Source organism: Conger conger, chromosome 19 (assembly GCF_963514075.1).
Source record: "Conger conger chromosome 19, fConCon1.1, whole genome shotgun sequence".
Taxonomy (NCBI): Eukaryota; Metazoa; Chordata; class Actinopteri; order Anguilliformes; family Congridae; genus Conger; species Conger conger.
The window spans coordinates 2,301,579-2,321,614 of record NC_083778.1 but is presented as its reverse complement, the minus strand read 5'-3'; the positions used below and the strand labels follow the sequence as shown (position 1 = coordinate 2,321,614).

The following is a 20,036-nucleotide window of genomic DNA, read 5'->3' as shown; positions in this document are numbered from 1 at the left end:
AAATATCACGATATTGCCCAGTGGCGTAACGCAAAATATCGGGGGGCCCCTGCAAGGTTTAGGCAGGGGGCAGATTGGTGCAGTGTCAAGTAAATTGAATTTTAATAAATAAATTAATAAAATACTTCGTGTTTTTCTTGTAAAATTGTCTGGTAGACTGTAAACCCCTATCAGTAAACATTTAAATTCGAAATAACATCAATTATCTCTCATTTTCGCAGGGGCATCTTTTCATTGGCTGCACAAGCAAAACATAAGGAACTGCATTTAAACTTTCATATTCGCGCATATTTAAGCAATGTTCCCAAACATAGGCTAATAGCAGCTAGTAGCTAACGTTAAGTTTGCATACAATTCTTCGACATGGAAGGTTAAAAACCTCCTGCGGGACTTTGTATTGCAGCCAAACACTACAATTCATAGAAAAAAATGACGTGACAAATGAAATATGTCGAAGTTCTCAACTGAAACAATATTTTACTATTTAAAACGTACTAACTTACTGGAGCGTTGTTCACAGTATACCTACCCATCAGAGCACACCGCCTTTCTGAGCGTGCAGGTGCAGAGTGGGACAAACGCGGCAGATCCTCACAGTAACCCCGCCTACCGGCCAGACGGGTAAAGATCACCAAAAAATGTCAAAAGATCCTCAAGTGTCCAAACGTGGCTCCAAATACAACGAGACTGCTTTTAAAATCATGTTTATTTTCGTCTAGTGGGTTTCATCCCTTCTCGGCCGACTCACCGTGAGAAAAGACAGGTGCCACACCTGTCTTTTCTCACGTGTGAGTGTGTGAACTGGTTCAAATGCGTGTGTCTCAGGGTCAATGGGTGAGACTTGATAGTGATCTGTGAGGTTTGCACAGATCACTATTGTAGGCTGTGCTACAAGGAAGCATATGCGCGCCAAAATGAAAATGCAAATCGAGAATTACATCCCTTGTGCGAATATTTATTGAACAGAAAAAACCTGATGTGTATGCTGGAAAATGCCCATTTTCCCCTGGTTCATGCCCACACCTTATCATATCCTGGAGCTCCAACTGCATCTCACCGCCCCTCAAACTGCTCACTATACTTTCCCTCATTTGAACCCGGTTCAACCCAATTCAATTTCTCCAATTTACAAAATATCTGTCTTATCCATCCTACCTTTAGACCTTGCTGTCCAGCAGAGGATAGGCTCCCCCTCAAAAGCCGGGTTTCTCCTGAGCCTCTGTTAGAGGATTTTAGTCCCCAATGGGGAGTTTTTACCTCATGTGCTTGCTATTTGGGGTCTAGCCCTAGTTTTTGGCCTTTTGTTACTTTTTGCCCTTTTGTTACAAGATACATCTTTTGCTTTTTTCCTTTTGGTTTTCTGTGACAAACTTCCCACAGCATTGCAAGCTAACACAGCTTGAGGGGCCCTTGTGCTGACTCATCTTAGCTCTGAGAGGAGCATTCTCCTTCACATACTGGACATTATTAGTCCATAAGAAAACAACTCTCTTGTTATAAAAGTATTAACACCCATATGCTTCAGTGTCTGAAATTACATCCAAGGCTTCCCCTGGTTGAAATTTTAGTCCAAAATGCTGTTGCTACACACAGCCACAAACCCACATCATGTTCAAATGGCCTCGAGCTGACTGGATGAAGGGCTTCTTCCGGTAGCCGAATGTCGTTCACATAGTCACCATGTCAGCCGGAGTCCATCTTACCAACAGCGTATTGGTGTATGACAGTTCTGGGGGTTTGCTGGTGCCCCCTCCTGGTCTCATCCATGCTTGTATGGATGGCTGGGAGGGCTTCCAGAACAGAGACATACCACCCAACATATTGTGTCTAAGATTGATAATGAAGATTCTAACTTTGACACCAGTGGTCCTGACTGAACTAGTATTTTATCTACCTGGTTACTGTAATCACATCAAATGGATTGTTGTGGTGTAAGTGTTTTGTAATGTAGTTTAATGTCGTCCCTGTTCAGGGACAGCAGATGAAAATGAGCTACAGAGCAAACTCTGGCTCATCAGTTGTGATGGGCATGGTCCCTGTTAAATGAAATAAGAAAGTAAGTAAAGTAAGGTTGCGGACCGCTGTAGCCCTGTTCCTCCCCCGGTTCATGACCAAACCTCGACACATCCTGGAGCTCAAGTTGCATCACCCTGCCGCTCTAAACCAGCTCACTGTACTTTCCCTCATTTTACACTTTCTACTTTCAGCTAGATTATTACCTCTACTGTGACCTGTTCAGCCCATTTGACTGGCTGTGATAGATTTCATATCACATTTCTGTTATATCCATTCTGCCCTTACTTTACACCTTGCCAGCCAGCGGAGGATGGGCTCCCCCTCTATAGCCAGGTTCCTCCCGAGATTTCCCATTGGGGAGTTTTTTCTCACCACTTTTTGACGGTGAAAAGCATCTTAGTGACTGTCTTCTATTAAAAGCGCTATACAAATAAAATGAAAAATGTAACCTGTGTGATGGCTTGGCCATGGATGACAGCTGGCCTGTGCTCGCCCACTGATGTAGGGTCAAACACCATCTCCTCCCTCTACTTCACATTTAAAATCAGATGTTTTGAGTCACACCATTGAACAAACCTGTCCATCGCAGAATGCTACAAGGCTACTGCCACTGTGCATTAGGCACAGCTCCCAGGTTGTCTGCTGGTGCTCATCTGTATTTAGTGTGAAAAAAACCGGGGAGTGAACACAACCCTGAGGGGCCCCTGTGCTGACTGATCTTGGCTCTGAGAGCAGCATTCTCCTTCACTTACTGGACATCATTAGTCAGGGCACCATGCTGTTGTTACCTCCTCTGAACGTGTCCTTGCAGTTATCTGGCCCTTTGGCTTTCTTATCAGGGTTCTTATCACCAACTGCCAAATGCAGCACCTCTTTACAGTCCTGTTCTGTAGGTGGGAATGAGCTCTTTACAGTCAGTAGACAAGTCCTGTTCTGTAGGTGGGAATGAGCTCTTTACAGTCAGCACAAAAGTCCTGTTCTGTAGGTGGGAATGAGCTCTTTACAGTCAGTAGACAAGTCCTGTTCTGTAGGTGGGAATGAGCTCTTTACAGTCAGCACAAAAGTCCTGTTCTGTAGGTGGGAATGAGGTGTACTGTATTGTGAGGAGTACAGCTCCCCTTCATCAGAGAGTGGGGTAAAATTAAGGATTTTATAACAGTTCATAGCAGGTAGTGAATAGTGGAGATGGATGAAGACTGTAATGTGTGACAGACCTGAAACATTTTACTATGCAGGTGGTCAGTCTTTTACCACATCAATCAGACATCCAGCATCCAGTCATCACCTGTGCCCTGATACTACAGACTCCACTGAAACCTTACATTCTGGTCAGGAAACACAAACCTGCCAACCCTAAGACTCATCAAGTTTTATCCTGCTTTTCTTTGCTGTGATAGAGGAGTAAGAAGAGAGGGATGAGACTAATGTGGACAAAAAAGAATGCCAATGGACAGAGTAGTAAACTAAGAGAGAAAGAGCTTTTCATCATTTCACTGTATAGAGCCATAATCACTAATTCTATTTTGTTAAGGTCACACAGAACACCGCACTACTCACCCCAGTCTCTGTAGTTTACAGTTTTGACTCATCAGTCCAGCACAGAGCAGCTTCACTCCTGAATCTCCCAGGTTATTGTAGCTGAGGTCCAGTCTCAGTAGTTTACAGTTTGGACTCATCAGTCCGGCACAGAGCAGCTTCACTCCTGCATCTCCCAGGTTATTGCTGCTGAGGTCCAGTCTCTGTAGTTTACAGTTTGGACTCATCAGTCCAGCACAGAGCAGCTTCACTCCTGAATCTCCCAGGTTATTGCTGCTGAGGTCAAGATCTGTCAGGGTTGAGTTTGATGACTGGAGAGCTGAGGCCACAATTTCACATGACTCCTCACTTAGGTTACAACTGTGCAGTCTGTAAAGAAGAATGAATACATTATAGAATAAAAAGGTTAGGTAGGATGAAAAAGATAACATCTTTCAGAGTGGACAGTGAGTTAGTTTGCAATGCTTTGGGACATTTGGCACAGTTAATGGTAAGATGTAAAATATAACACACATCTGTCACAGTGGCCCATGGGTTTGGTTTTGGTTTTCTGTGACAAACTTCCCACAGCATTGCAAGCTAACACAGCTAAAGGCAGACTGACATACCTACGACATGCTCATATCCTGTGGGCTCCCTACATAAACATGCACAACAATAATGTAGACACAAAACAAATTAAAATAAAGAATAATAATAAATAAAAAAAACTGGTTTCACAATTCTTGGCACCCCTGCGTTAATTTTGTGCTGTAGCTGTACCCAAGTACAAGTGATTCCTTTTGTGTACGTGTCTTTGCGTGTCTTTAGTTGTGAGGCGTGGCAGAACTTTAAAATATATCAGATACATTCAGCTACCTGCTGATTCTGTAACTGTTTGATGTTCCACATCACCGATGTCTTTGACTGTTTTTTTTTTTCTCTGCCCTTAACAATGTTTTTATGGCTTTCTTCACTTCAATGGGCACAATTCTGGTCCTAACAGAAAAAAAGCCAATAACAGAATCCATGCCACTCAAAAGGCAAGAATCAAGACTAGATACTGAAAGCTCTCACCCCTTCAGTTTTTATAGATGTGTTTTTCTACACTCAATATGCCATAATGACAAAGTGAAAACACGTTTAATAATCTTCATGATTTAGGGGCCGTGGTGGCGCAACGTGTGGTTGCAGTTTGCTGCAGTTGCACACCGGGGATGGGGGTTCGATTCCTGGTCCTGCCAAAAAGCCAAGTTTGGCTGGCCCTCATGGAGCAGCATAATTGGCTCGCTGCTCCAGAGGGAGGGACTTGGCAGGGTCAGTGGATCTCCACATACAACAGCACCCCGGGCGCCTCGGAATCACGGTCACGAGCATGAGAGGAGACGGCTTGAAGAAGGCGTGAGGGACGAGGTGTGAGCAGTGTCTCTAATGCTGGCTCTAATTGAATCAGTCGGGGTACAACTGGCTACCAAATTGGGAGAAAAAGGGAAAAAATCTTAAAATAAATGGAATTTAAAAAAAATAAAAAATCTTCATGATTATACAGAGAATCTTTCATCAATAAGCTAAACTATTGAAGTTGTCTTCTTCCCTACAGTGCTCCAACTCAGTTGTAATAACATCAGTATGTATGTTGTACCAAACTGTAATATCACTAAGGAATCTTCTGCTGCTGTGTTGGCTACCTGTGACATGCTCCAGTCCACTCTCTCCTCCTCTGACCATTCGCTCATTTGTGCCTCCTCCTCACCTATTCCTCCATTTATTTACACATCCTCACCACTTCTCACTTCTATCTTTCTGTTTCTTACCGCTCTTCATTGGCAGTTGTGCTTTCTCTTCTATTTCTGTCTGCCTTCTCTCTCCACTTACGTTTAAGAAACTCATCTGGAGACATATTCACTTTTAAACATTTTCTTGACTGAGTTAGTTATAAATTAGCTGGCTAACTTGCTACATCTCATTTTAGATCTATCCTGTACCATTTCAATAAACTAATTCATTCATTCATTCATTATCTTAACCTGCTTATCCTGAACAGGGTCGCATACATTGGGCAAAAGGCAGGAATACACCCTGGACAGGTTGCCAGTCCATCGCAGGGCACACACACCATTCACTCACACACTCATACCTACAGGCAATTTAGACTCTCCAATCAGCCTAACCTGCATGTCTTTGGACTGTGGGAGGAAACCCACACAGACACGGGAAGAACATGCAAACTCCGCACAGAGAGGCCCCGGCCGACAGGGATTCGAACCCAGAACCTCCTTGCTGTGAGGCGGCAGTGCTACCCACTGCACCATCCGTGCCACCCCCTGTCAAACAAGGCAGGACCAAATACATGTGACAGGTGGGACATTAGGACATGAGAGTCTTCCCTCAGTCACCTGGTTTACATAGACAAAGGGGATACGTCACTTTACCTGTGCTATTGTTACCTGCCTTGTGGTTGTGCAGAAGGGAAGCCAAGCAGCGCAGAAATGAAATTGCGCAAGTATCTTTTTCTCGCGGTTATTGGTGTAATGTATTAAGAATTGTACATTTGTGCAGTCTGGATACTTTTCGTCAAGTAAGTCTCTGTGTCAGATTCATAAGTAAAACTAGAACATGGAAGGCTCGACAGCGTTGTTCATAGTTTCCCATGTTTTATGTTTCAAGCGCAGCATTGAGTGGATGGCGATTCAATGCAAGCGGAGAGAATTGTCGGGCGGCAAATATTGAAACAGGGTAAGCAGTTTGTTCCGTCCCATTCTAGGTGAACCTAAGCTTGCCATGTGGTTTGGGGTTGTGTGTCAAAAATGAGGTTCTGATTTCTTCTTTATTTTCTCTTAAAATTATTGGGGTTGGGGTTTTGCGTTGCAGCGGGAAAGTAGTGTAATTAAATCTAACTCTCTCATTCTTTCGGTGTTTTGTGTGTTCTCTTGCCCCTGACTATGTAAGAGGTGGCGTACCTTCAGTCACTGTTTTTCCCTGATTTATAATTTGAGTATTTTATTATCCTCTGATTTAGTAACGTGCCTCATCACCGCTTAAGATGTATATTCAGGAGCGTGTAATAGCTGCGGGTCCACCAGGGGGAGGCGCATTATGAAAGAGGGGAGCAGGTAACCTGAATCGTGGGCCTCCTGAATGGTTTATGAACTCCGACTTGTTGCTGTGTTTTTATTGTATGTGTCTTTTCAATTCATGCAAACCTACTTTGGGCTGGTCCCTTGGGCAGAATGCATTCCCTAATTTGGGCAGATAGTATCTCTGTGTGATATCACTACAATTTGCAGTGTAACACTGATTTAATTGGTTGATGGTGTATTTTGTTTATTTGCCTGTTTATTGTTACTTTACTATTCATTCACTACCTCTACCTGACATTTACACAGTGTGATCTTTGAGAGTGCAGACTGCTCTGCATAGTGTTTCTGCTTCATCATTAGTAACTGTGCTGACCCAATTCTGTACATTGTAACCGTGGGACAAGTGTCCACCTCTCAGCTCCTATGAGCCATTGCCCAGTCCAACCAATGTGTTTTTATTATTATTCATGAATTGTATAAATCAATTTTCATCTGATTAATCTGATTAATTTGACTGAATAGCACTTGTGCGGGGCTCATCTGTGATTCTTTTAGTAGGGTTCTCTCACCCCTTATTGTGAGACTGGCGTAAAAAACCTCAATTACTTTAACTGTAGCTGGCGCTCGAGCTACTGCAGGCCAAATACAGAATATGCCGATGTTCAAGTAAGGAAAAAAGGAGAGGGTTTGATGAGTCAACTGATGAGCCCAGGTCAAATCCTCAGGCCCGTTTCAAAGTACAGACATACTTCCAGGTTCTTGACACGTTTATAACACACACAAAGATGAGATTTGCTGATGTGAGGGAAATGGCATCAAAATATCAAGCCCTTAACCCCAAGTAGTTCTTCGCCTGAGATTCAATACAATATATAAACGAGCTAGCAGCTTATTCTGGTGATGATGTGTGTGCGTCAGATGTGCATGATGAATACTGTTCCTTTCGGGACATATACCAAATGCCAATAATGTAATGTAATGTAATTTACGAATTTCAGCACACCTCGCACCCTCCGGTCGAGCAGTGGGTATAGCTAGCGGGTGACCTCTGCTGGTCACTCGAGGTAGCCGGACCCAGTTTTTGGCTGAGCTTCTTCACAGCCAAGTGTTTATATTGTAAGAATTATAAGAAACTAAAACATAACTTAAAGAATAATGGCTAAAATATATCACTACTACCATAGGCTACATATCACACCAACCAGTTCACGTTATCTTAATCTGAAGTTACAGCTCACCAATAGCCTATGTGTTTACATTTACGTTCAAATTGATCAGTTCCCAGCTTCCGAGAGGAGCTTAGCAGAGCATTGCTGTCTCTTCACACGGACTGGGAAGAGAGTCCCACATGGATGACTGACTATAAAAACATAATAGTTTAATTTGTACAGTCATATTAGAGTTATTGTTCAATATCATTAAAGTGAAACATGTATCTTTTATGTAACGCTTTGTAAAATACTTATTCAAGTAAAGAGTTATCATTACCATATGCTCTTTCTTTCCCAACAAATTTCTGGTTAATGGCACAACAAGATTAAATGTGATGTTGGTATATTTGAATGTAAACTTAACCAAGTGCATAAGAATAAAGGCATGTATTAGGGATTAATTAATCATATTAAAATGCACCAGAAGCGTCCAAATTGCGTCAGAAAAAAGAGGCCAGCGGACATCATCTGAATGATGATTTTAAATCTTTGAGCTACTCTCATTGACTTAATAATTACAAATGTTCCTCACAAATTTTCTGATATTGGTGTTTTCTGCAATGACCTAAGTGACCACTGTGCTGTTGCTGCTGTTAGAAATACTCAGATCCCAAATTCGAGAAGGGTTTTTTTTTTTTTTTTTACCTGATTTCTTTCTTTTTAATTGGAGCAGGATAGAACTAATCCCTGGTGTTGAAACAGCCTGGAAATTATTTTATGATGGGTTCATTTCAATCATAAATAGACACGCCCCTTTCTGCAGGAATTTCAATCAAATCCCCCCTAAGTCTCCTTTCACTGAGATTAAGCATCTTAAGTCTTTCTTAAGAACTTTTATCTTTGATACATTGTTTTCCAGCACCTCTATATCTTTCTTATAGTGAAGTTCCAGAACTGCACACAGTAATCAAAGTGTTTTCTAACAAGGGCATCGTAAGGCGAGTATAACTTCCTTTTTATTTATACTCAATACTCTTGGCTATGTATCCCAGCATCCTTTTGGCCAGCATCACTGCTACCGCACATTCACTAGAACCTGAAATGCTTTGATCAACTATTACCCATAAGTCTTTTTCAACTTGAGCACCTTCCAATTCCGTACCAGCCATAAAGTAATCCTGCCTTATGTTTTTATTTCCCACATGTAATAGAACTTCACATTTAGTTCCATTGTATTTAATTTGCCAGGTTTCCACCCACTGTCTTGTGTGTCTTGAGTGTGATATGTGTGTGTCTTGTGTGTCTTGTGTGTCTTGTGTGTGATATGTGTGTGTCTTGTGTGTCTTGTGTGTGATATGCTTTTTACCAGAGCCAGAGCAATGGCAGTGGTGGAACACAAGCCAGCCGGGCTCACAACCTAAAATTCCAACTCACGCTGAAATGTTACTAGCCCTGATTTTTACATTTGAACACTATAAATTCAAGTTCTCCCACATGCTTGGAACAACCTTATAGAACTGCAGGACAGCATTGGCTATCTCAAATATTGATTTGATTCAGTTTTGAACTATTCTGCCAAATTACTAAAATGTAAAATGTGTAGTATGTTTATTTAGGACCTTTCATTGTTAAGAGGCATATGTAAGGGGCGACAAGTTCTCACCTTCGCAGATGAAGAGAAAGACCTGGAAAACCGCTGCCAACTATTAACATCTACCAAAATGGCACCATAATGGTGCAGGGCAGTGAAGCATGATACAAAAGCTGGCAGAGATGGAAAAAAATGAAAATGCCAGCACACCCCTCATTCCTGGGCACAAAAAAAGGCAATTCACACACTGAGCCTGAGAGGGACAAACCCACCCAAATCTGCAAAGGTGAGCACACAGATCAGGACCCCCTGACCCAAGCCCAACAACTCCACAGCACTGTGGGGCAGATCAGAGGTGCTGGAGGTGGAGCTCACTGAGCTGAAGGAGCAGGTACTGACCCACATCCCCACCAACACAGACTCACAGCTTCTGAAGGACCAGCTCAGCCAGCTGAGAAACCAACTTAAAATATTTGTGGGGAAACATAAAGAGGAGGGAGATGTTCTTCAGAAAGACAAGGAGGGGCTAAAGAGGGAACTGGCAGAGGTAAAGCAGGTGATGAGAAAGGGAGGGAGAAACTGAGGAGAGAACTGTCAGGGGTCAGAGAGCAGCTGCAGGACAGAGACAAGGCCATAGAGAGCCTGAGGGAGCAGCTGCACTCCATCACTGCCCCTGCTCCTGCCCCTGCCCCTGCTCTTGCCCCTGCTCCTGCTCGTGCCCCTGCCCCTGGCACTGCCCCTGCTCCTGCTCCTGGCACTGCCCACACCGACACACAGCCCCTCACACCCTCACAGACTGAGCCCAGCCAGGAGAACAAGACACCTGCCCCTCAAACACAAGATAAAAACTCACCCAAAACAGCCACTAGAGAGCCCACACACCCTAAAGCACACAATCCCTCAAACACAAGATAAAAACTCACCCAAAACAGCCACCAGAGAGCCCACACACCCTAAAGCACACAATCCCTCAAACACAAGATAAAAACTCACCCAAAACAGCCACCAGAGAGCCCACACACCCTAAAGCACACAATCCCTCAAACACAAGATAAAAACTCACCCAAAACAGCCACCAGAGAGCCCACACACCCTAAAGCACACAATCCCTCAAACAAACAGATTGCACAAAAAGACACAGAGGTGGCCATTTTAATAGACTCCAACGGGAAGTTTATAAACGAGGAGCAGCTTTTTCCTGGCCAAAAAGTACCAAAGATTCGGTGTCCCAGAACCAAGGATGCACTTTGGATTCTGTCCGAGCCTGATTTCAGCTCCTCCAAACACATCATCATCCACACAGGCACAAATGACCTGAGGGAAGAGCAGGAGAGGGTGGGGGCTCTGCTCAGGAGAGTGGCAGAGAGGGCCTCAGAGAGCTTCCCCAACTCCAAAATCACCATCTCAGCCCTCCTGGCCCACAGGGACTTCCACCCCCTCACTCTACATCTCCAGAGGCTGCGCTCTGCTACCCAACATGCACCTGGCTCATCACCCCACCATCGGACCCTGGGACCTGCATGACCAGGTGCACCTCTTCAAGTCAGCAGTCGGGGAGTTCGCCAAGACGCTGAAAGACGTGGCACTCAGCAGACGCTCTGGCAACAAAAGAAGAGTCTCCAGCACCGCCCAGCAGAGCCCTCCTGCACCACCCAGGACCCCCCTCACCACCCAGCCCACCTCAGACACATCGCACCCAACAAAGGACCGGGATACCAACCTCACCCAGCCCACCTGAATGCACCACCCCAACCAAGCACACTACCCCCACCATCCCAACCAAGCACACTGCCCCCACCAGCCCAACCAAGCACACTACCCCCACCAGCCCAACCAAGCACACTACCCCCACCAGCCCAACCAAGCACACTACCCCCACCAGCCCAACCAAGCACACTACCCCCACCACCCCAACCAAGCACACTACCCCCACCAGCCCAACCAAGCACACTGCCCCCACCAGCCCAACCAAGCACACTACCCCCACCACCCCAACCAAGCACACTACCCCCACCAGCCCAACCAAGCACACTGCCTCTCACAGACCCACCAGCCCAACCAAGCACACTGCCTCTCACAGACCCACCAGCCCAACCAAGCACACTGCCTCTCACAGACCCACCAGCCCAACCAAGCACACTGCCTCTCACAGACCCACCAGCCCAACCAAGCACACTGCCTCTCACAGACCCACCAGCCCAACCAAGCACACTGCCTCTCACAGACCCACCAGCCCAACCAAGCACACTGCCTCTCACAGACCCACCAGCCCAACCAAGCACACTGCCTCTCACAGACCCACCAGCCCAACCAAGCACACTGCCTCTCACAGACCCACCAGCCCAGCCCCGGCCCGACTCACCCCCCCAGGACCCCGCCCCACAACACAGCCCACACAGCTACGCTGAAGCCCTGTGAGGCCCAAATGACTCTGAGTACATGGGTGAGATCAAACAGCTGCTCATGTACATCTGTACAAAGCGGAGTGGATAGAGGGGAAAAAATAAAATAAAAATGTTTCAATTTTTAAAAAAATTAATATTGTCATATTCTTTAAAAACATATATATTGTCGATAAAGGATGAGTTAAAAATACATCGTTTATTTCCTATATTGTTTGTCTCATCCAAAACAATTGTAATCATTAACAGTTACCACAGTATGAAATCTATTTAGATTAGCGTGTGGAATATCCAGGGACTGAGCTCTTCAATTTTTGGTTCAAAGGGCCAGGCCCTGGAATTCAAAGAAAATCTAAAAAGAGACATGGTGTCTGGAAGGTGCTGTCCCTCACTGTCCCGCAGATTACAAAGAAATGATTGTGCCCTCACAAAAACTAAATACCATCACTCAAGACTCAAGACTCGAGACTCAGGGGGACTAATAATCTGGTATAAATCTGAACTAAAAAAACTAATTGAGTCCATCAAAAAAGGAAAAAATTACTTATGGTTGAAAATCAAAAAATAATTTTGAAACAAAAGATGTGTTTCTCTGTGCAGTTTAAATTCCTCCTTCAGAGTCCCCTTATTTCTTAGCGGCCAAAAATCCTGCAACAATTGGAATATCCTCCAAAGAAACAACCATGACAGGGTTACTCCTGCAGCTCTGACGTAGCCTGAGTCTGTACATTGTCAACGGTAGGAGACTCTTTAGGAAGATACACCTATTGCGCACCTCCTGGCCACAGTACAGTTGATCACATGGACACAGATGTAGACCCCTTCTCTTTCAGTGCATTTACTGCCAAGCCACTAACCCCTCTGTCTGATCACAGCCAAATTACTGTGTATCTGAAAAGGACAGAAACTAACACCACCACACACACACCGCCCAGTAAGCTGTTCAAACTTCCAAAATCATACAGATGGGCCAAAACAATGCAGAACAGTTCCAGAAGGCAATTGGCACCCAAAAAATTTAAAGATTATTAGATACCTTTCTGGAAACTACATACGCTCACAGTAAAGAAGGCATAAATCAGGCAATGAAAAATATCAATTTTCACTGCCTGAAAATTGATTCCTAATTCCTAACATATCTGAATTGAAAATATCAAGTAATAAACAAATAAAATCCAAAGACGACAACTGGTTTGAAACAGAATGCCATAATATCAGGAAAAAACTGTGGAAACTGTCAAATCAAAAAAACAGAGACCCATTAAACCCTGATTTGCGCCCCTGTTACTGTGAAACACAAACACTACAAATACATGTTCAGAACCAAAAAAGCCTTGTATACCCATCGACAGCTGACACTAATTGAGGAATCCATTAATACTAACACATTCTGGGAAAATGGGAAAACACTGAATAAATCAAAACTGAACAATTGGCCATTTAAAACAGAGATATATGGACTGAACACTTCAAAACACTTTAAAACAATATACCTCAACACAGCATCAGAACAAAACCACATCCAACAGAAGTTACAATCACTAGAATTGGCAATTAACCAAAACCCACTGGATTCCTCCATTACTGGACAGGAGCTTCTGGAGATACTGCATATTGGATTATTCTACAAACTTCTTGAAAGCGGTGTAGGGGGTAAAATGTATGATATTGTTAAATCAATGTACACAGGCAATAAGTGCGGCAGATAAATTGGCAACCAAAGAACAGACTTTTTCATCCAGGAGCGTGGAGTGAGACAGGGCTGCAACCTAAGCCCAACTCTATTCAATATCTATATTAATGAATTAAGTCCCTGGTCTCATGCTACAGGACAATGAGGTGAAACTCCTACTCTACACAGATGACCTGGTTCTGCTGTCGCCCACAGCACAGGGCTTACAGCAGGGCCTGGATCTGCTAGAGAAATACCGTCAGACCTGGGCCCTGACGGTAAACGTGAAAAAGTCAAAGATAATGATTTTCCAAAAAAGATCCAGATCTCAGAGAAATGCATAAAACTTCAGAATAGGGACAAACCACATAGAACACTGCACAAACTAGAACTATTTAGGCCTAAATGGCCTGTTCTGGAAATTTCAACATGGCAATAAATGAACTGAAAGAGAAGGCATGTAGGGCATTCTATGCCATAAAGAAAAGGATCAGCATTGAAATCCCAATCAGAATTAATATTTGGTTAAAAATATTAGAATCTAATTGAACCAATTGCCCCATATGGCAGTGAAGTGTGGGGTCCGCTTACAAAGCAAGATTTTGCTCAATGGGACAAACACCCAACTGAAACCCTGCACTTTGTATATAGTCATATTAGAGTTATTGTTCAATATCATTAAAGTGAAACATTTTTCTTATGCAACGCTTTGTAAAATACTTGTTTATTCAAGTAAAGTTTTCATTACCATATTTTCTTGTTTCTTTCTGAACAAATTTCTGGTTAATGGCACTATAAACTTAAATTGTACGTGATGTCGGCATATTTTAGCATAAACAAAATGCTTAAGAATAAAGGCATGTATTAGGGATTAATTTAACATTTTAAAATGCAGCAGAAGCCTCCAAATTGCATCAGAAAAAAGAGGCCAGCGGACGTCATCTGAACCCCCCTGGCCGGCTACTCTTTCTCTTTGGCCGACTACTTACATTTTTGGGGAAAACTCTGCATTGTTCAACATGCGGTCCCTTTCTGGAGCTACACTCCACCACTCCTGCTTCAGCGCGGCAACGACTGCAGTAACTGTCACCTGCCGTCCTCAGTGAAAGCTACGAGCCGTTGGGCATGTGCTCCTCACAATGTGAAATCCGCTGGCCTTTGAAATCATTTCCATTAAAAAGCAATGAGCTGCTGTATAGAAGCATGGCTGCTTCTGTTTTCACTGGCAGGCTTCCAGAACAGAGACATACCAGCAAACAAAACTGTCTTTCTTCTAAAATTGTTCATAAAGATCCTAACTGTGACAACAGTGTTCCCACCATTTTAAATGTGAAAGTACCTATAGGGACCATGGCACAGAATTGTCCATCTATCCTCAGAAACAATTAATAAATTGATCGGAAACTGGTGGGAAATCATGAAAGGAGAACTAGCAGAGTCAAATTCTGGCAGGGAGTCAGACTTGCCCTCGACTATGTTTGTTTCCAGCTGTGTTGTTTCTGCATTTTCATTTTATTACTTTGTGCAAAAAGTGATAGATTTTCAGGAAAAATAAAGAAATGTTGTGAATCAAAGTACTTATTGATGGTTATGAAATATCATAATATCATATGTCCGGTCAGCCAAATTTCTTGTCATCTTAATTGATGAAACGTTAAACTGGAATGATCACATACACTAAGTCTGCAGAAAAGTAAAAAAATCACCCATCATCCGTAAAATCCATCCTTGGGTTCACCAGTCCTGTCTTAACTCTGAACTACAGCCTCATTTCCCCTTGTCTTCTACACTGTAATATTGCATGGGCCGCCACATACCCCACCTCTCTTCACAGAATCTCCATTTTGCAGAAATAAATTATAAGACTAATTACTCTAACCATGATGAGCCATCATCCCCACTTTTTTCTCAACTGACTTTACTGTCCATTTGTGATATGGACATTAAAATAACATCAGCTCCAAATATTTGCATCACCCAGAATCCCTGCCAAAACCTTGTGAAGATCTATTCTGCATTAATTTGCAAGTTCACACACAGTGCACTAGATATACCAACAATATTCATCTCCCTCTCTTTCACTCCTCTCCACTACTCGTCCTTATTCGAATCATCAGCACCTATGTGTGGGAGATGGTGGGTTACCGTGCACTGAACATTACTGCTGCCCTAGAGGTGTGGAGAATAGTTCAAAAAAACTAAATAAAAACTTGTTGAGATTACAGGATGAATCCCCCCTTTCTCCCCCTTAATCCCACACATGAGCTGTGATGTATGTTTTGACATGTTGATCCATCAGATTACTCTGCCTTTCACTTTCAACAAATTCATCATTTGTTTAACAGTTTATCTTTGGAAATAATAATAGTAAATTCAATAAAATTAAATATATAAGTGAGTTTTTGCACCTTATGTTCTGGATTCAGAACATTAAATGAGGGCACAAGCTAGATTCAGATATTATAATCAAATTTTCAGTTGCCTGACAATTTTATTGCACTGACTAAAATGATAAAATATGCTGTCCATCATCGACATGAATAAAGACATAATACTCACATGGCCTTCCTGCAGTTCCTGACTACTGGTACCAGTCTGTGACGACCTGCTACTGATGTGTTGTAGGTCTTCAAGTCAAACTCATCCAGGACCTCCTCTGACATCAGTAACACAAAGGCCAGAGTTGAACATTGGTGGGGTTCCAGCTTTTTATCAGAAAGTTTTCCTGATCTCAGGGAATTCTGGATTTCCTCCACTGCAGAGTTGTCATTCAGTTCATTTAGACAGTGGAACAGATTGATGGTCCTCTCTGCGGAAGATTCGGATTTGATCTTCTCCTTAATGTACTGGACTGTTTTCTTGATGCTCTCTGATCTGCTTCCTGTCAGTGTCTGTGGGTCTGGCACAGGGGATCTGCTTCCTGTCTGTGTCAGTATTCCTCCTAAGAGGGTCTGAATGGAGTCCAGAGAGAGGCACAGAAGGAATCGGAGGAAAAGGTCCAGGTGTCCGTTCTTACTCTCTAAGGCCTGATCCACTGCAGTCTCATGTAACTCAGATAGCTGCACTCTGCCACTGTGAGGTTTTGATTCTTCTGCTCTGAGCACATTTCTCTTCTCATTTACACATGAATGAAACACAAACAAGGCGGCCAGATACTCCTGAATGCTCAGATGCACAAAGCAGTAGACCTTCTCCTGACCCAACCCACGTTCCTCTTTAAAGATCTCTGTGCACACCCCAGAGTACACTGAAGCTTCACTGACATCAATGCCACTGTCTCTCAGGTCCTCTTCATAGAATATCAGATTGCCCTTTTCCAGCTGTACAAAAGCCAACTGCCCCAGTTTCAGGATGATTTCTGTATCTGATGCTGACATCTTTGGGTTTGTTTCATCAGAGCCACGATACTTCAGATTCTTCACTTTAGTCTGAATGAGCAGGAAGTGTGTGTACATTTCAGTCAGTGTTTTGGGCAGATCTCTTCTCTGTACTTCACCCAAAATTGTCTCCAGAACAGTAGCAGAAATCCAGCAGAAGACTGGTATGTGACACATGATGTAGAGACTCTTGGATGACTGGATGTGTGAGATGATTCTGCTGGCCTGCTTCTGATCTCTGATTCTCTTTCTGAAGTACTCCTTCTTCTGTGGGTCATTGAACCCTCGTACCTCTGTCACCTGGTGGATGCACTCAGGAGGGATCTGATTGGCTGCTGCAGGTCGGGAGGTGATCCAGAGGAGAGCAGAGGGAAGCAGATTCCCCTTAATGAGGTTGGTCAGCAGCACATCCACTGATGATGACTCTGTTATATCACAGCAGATCTCATTGCTTTGGAAATGTAGAGGAAGTCGACACTCATCCAGACCATCAAAGATAAACACAACTTTGACTTTATCACCTTCAACACTTTTGATCTCTTTCAGTTGTGGAAAGTAGTGCTGCAGAAGTTGCATCAGACTGAATGCTCCTTCCTTCTTCAAATTCAGATCTCGGAAAGGAAGAGTGAAGATGAAATCAACGTCCTGATTGGCTTTTCCTTCTGCCCAGTCCAGAATGAACTTCTGCACAGAGACGGTTTTCCCAATGCCAGCGATGCCCTTTGTAAGCACAGTTCTGATGTGTTTCTCTTGTCCAGGTAAAGGCTTAAAGATGTCATTGCAGAGGATTGGAGTCTCCGGGGTGGTTTGTCTCTTGGATGCTGTCTCAATCTTTCTGACCTCGTGCTCATTATTGACCCCCCCACTTCCCCCCTCTGTGATGTAGAGCTCTGTATAGATCTCATTAAGGAGAGTTGTGTGGCCCTGCACTGCTAAACCTTCAAATATGTATTCAAACTTCTTCTTCAGATGAGTTTTCAGTTCCTGCTGGGCTCTTTTAATGGATTCATCTGAACAGAGGAAATAGGAGAAATAATTATGTTTAAAAGAAGATTAAAGTTTACAATTCAATAACAGATTAAGAAGAAAAGCAGTTTCCACTGTATTTTACACACATCAGTGTTACAAACCTTTAGCTATGTAACACAACTCTCACAGTATTACAGACCTCTCAATGATAATCAATCACAAATAAAACAAATGAGAAAGAAAAAAAATACATACTGTTGCACATGTAAAATAAGAATGAACACCTTCAAATACCGTCTTCAAAGGTGACATTTTAAAATCTATTCTGCCCTGAATAGGAACTCAGGACAGTCTGTCTGATGGGACAGTGCTTTAGTTACTGCACAAACTCAGGACAGTCTGTCTGATGGGACAGTGCTTTAGTTACTGCACAAACTCAGGACAGTCTGTCTGATGGGACAGTGCTGTAGTTACTGCACAAACACAGGACAGTCTGTCTGATGGGACAGTGCTTTAGTTACTGCACAAACTCAGGTCAGTCTGTCTGATGGGACAGTGCTTTAGTTGTCTGACTTTTCAGCACGAAGTTCCTGCATTGAATCCCCTTCAGAGACATTTAATCTTCTGTGCAATCACTACTATAATTTCATTTAAATGCCATTGTGAACATGTTGTTCATGATGTTTTCTAGATGTAAGATTATCAAGGTAAAGCATTATCATGAAAGTATGAATTCTATAAATCAGAACACTGCACTGTGAGATCTGTTTGCTAAACTCATGTCAGTACTCTAATAGACACACAGAAGCAATGAGAGAGAACTTACTGTGCTGCTCATCTCTCTCCAGTGAGTCAGTGGGATCATTCTGCTTCATGTTCCTCAGGATGTGGAGTGTGATCTTCAGAGACCTCTCACTGCCACAGGTCTCCAGCATTTTCTCAACAATGTACAGGACCTCAGGATCCTCCTGCTCTCTCTCACTGCATTCTGAGTAATCATGGCTTTGATGACTCTTGAACGATTCCTTCATCTTCATGAACTTCTCCAGCACAGAAGGATCTTCAGACAGAGTCTTAATGCATTCTGGGCAGTCCTGACTCAGATGGCTCTGAAACAGTTTCAACTCTCCATTCTTCTTCAGCCTCAACAGAGTGTGCAGGAGAGACTGAAATAAACACATGAAGCGGTGTGCTGCATCAGTGTGAAATAAACACTCAATGCACTACAACCACAGCCTTGTGTCACATGGCCAGAAAAGGGACAGATCATTTGAGACACCAAACGCACAGCAGTGCCAAATGCTCATATCTGAAGTGCAGCTTTTGTTCCTGTTTGAAGGCTTTGTAGACATATGAAGTGTGATAAATAATAAATTTGCTCAGAATTGAGTTGCTCTGTGCAATGCATTCAGTAAATGCTCACGGTGAGCTGAATGCTTCTGCTTTAAAAGGCTCTGTTTGGAGGCTTACTCTGCTGCCGTGTTTGAGACCAGCAAAAGGAGTCTGTGAGTTTCTGTGAGCCACGCAGGGCCAGGACCACTGCAGAGCAGGATTACAGATTAAGGTGTGTTGTGTTGCTGTTGTCTTTTGAGGGATTAAAAAGTAGCACATTAGCACTAGGACTAGCGCTTCATGTGCACAGCCGAAAGCTTCACCTGCTGTTTCCACTCAGGATTCTCTTCCCAAACATTTATGATTTTTAATTTCAGGTCATTTTTTACCTCCTTGAGCCAAAGAAGCCACAATCGTTTAAATGTTCATTAAATGTTCAAATGAAAAGCGGGTTGATTGCATGCATGCATGAGATGTGGATGGTTAAGAGTAATATTTGGCAGAGGTGGAGCATGTTTTTAATTTTAAGCACAAAAAATATTCATGATATCCAGTGGGGTCCAAAAGTCTGAGACCACAGTTTCATCTTATCATGGAAATAAAAAGGTTTTAGGATTTAGAACATTTTAAAACAAATTAGATTTACTTCAAAGCTATGCAAGAACCACTTGAAAACCAAAGAAGAGCAAGGATTGCTGCATAATCCACAACCACCTGACCTCAACCTCAATTTATGGGGACACTTGAAGACTGACAGAAACCAAGCATTCAGTAACATCACAAGATGCTCTTTGAAACATTGTCAAATACTGCTGGAATAACATGGATCATCAGGTTTTGCACAAATATGTGGAGTCCAAGACAGCTCATGTGCATGTTGCCATTAAAGCTGGGGGACATAGCAAATACCAAGAAATTATGAAATGTGTGT

General features: G+C 43.1%; 1 pseudogene; it reads right to left on the bottom strand.

Moving 5' to 3' along the window:
* The window catches only part of LOC133118956 (NACHT, LRR and PYD domains-containing protein 3-like), a 179,462-nt pseudogene that overhangs the window by 20,064 nt on the left and 139,362 nt on the right, over window positions 1–20,036 (bottom strand).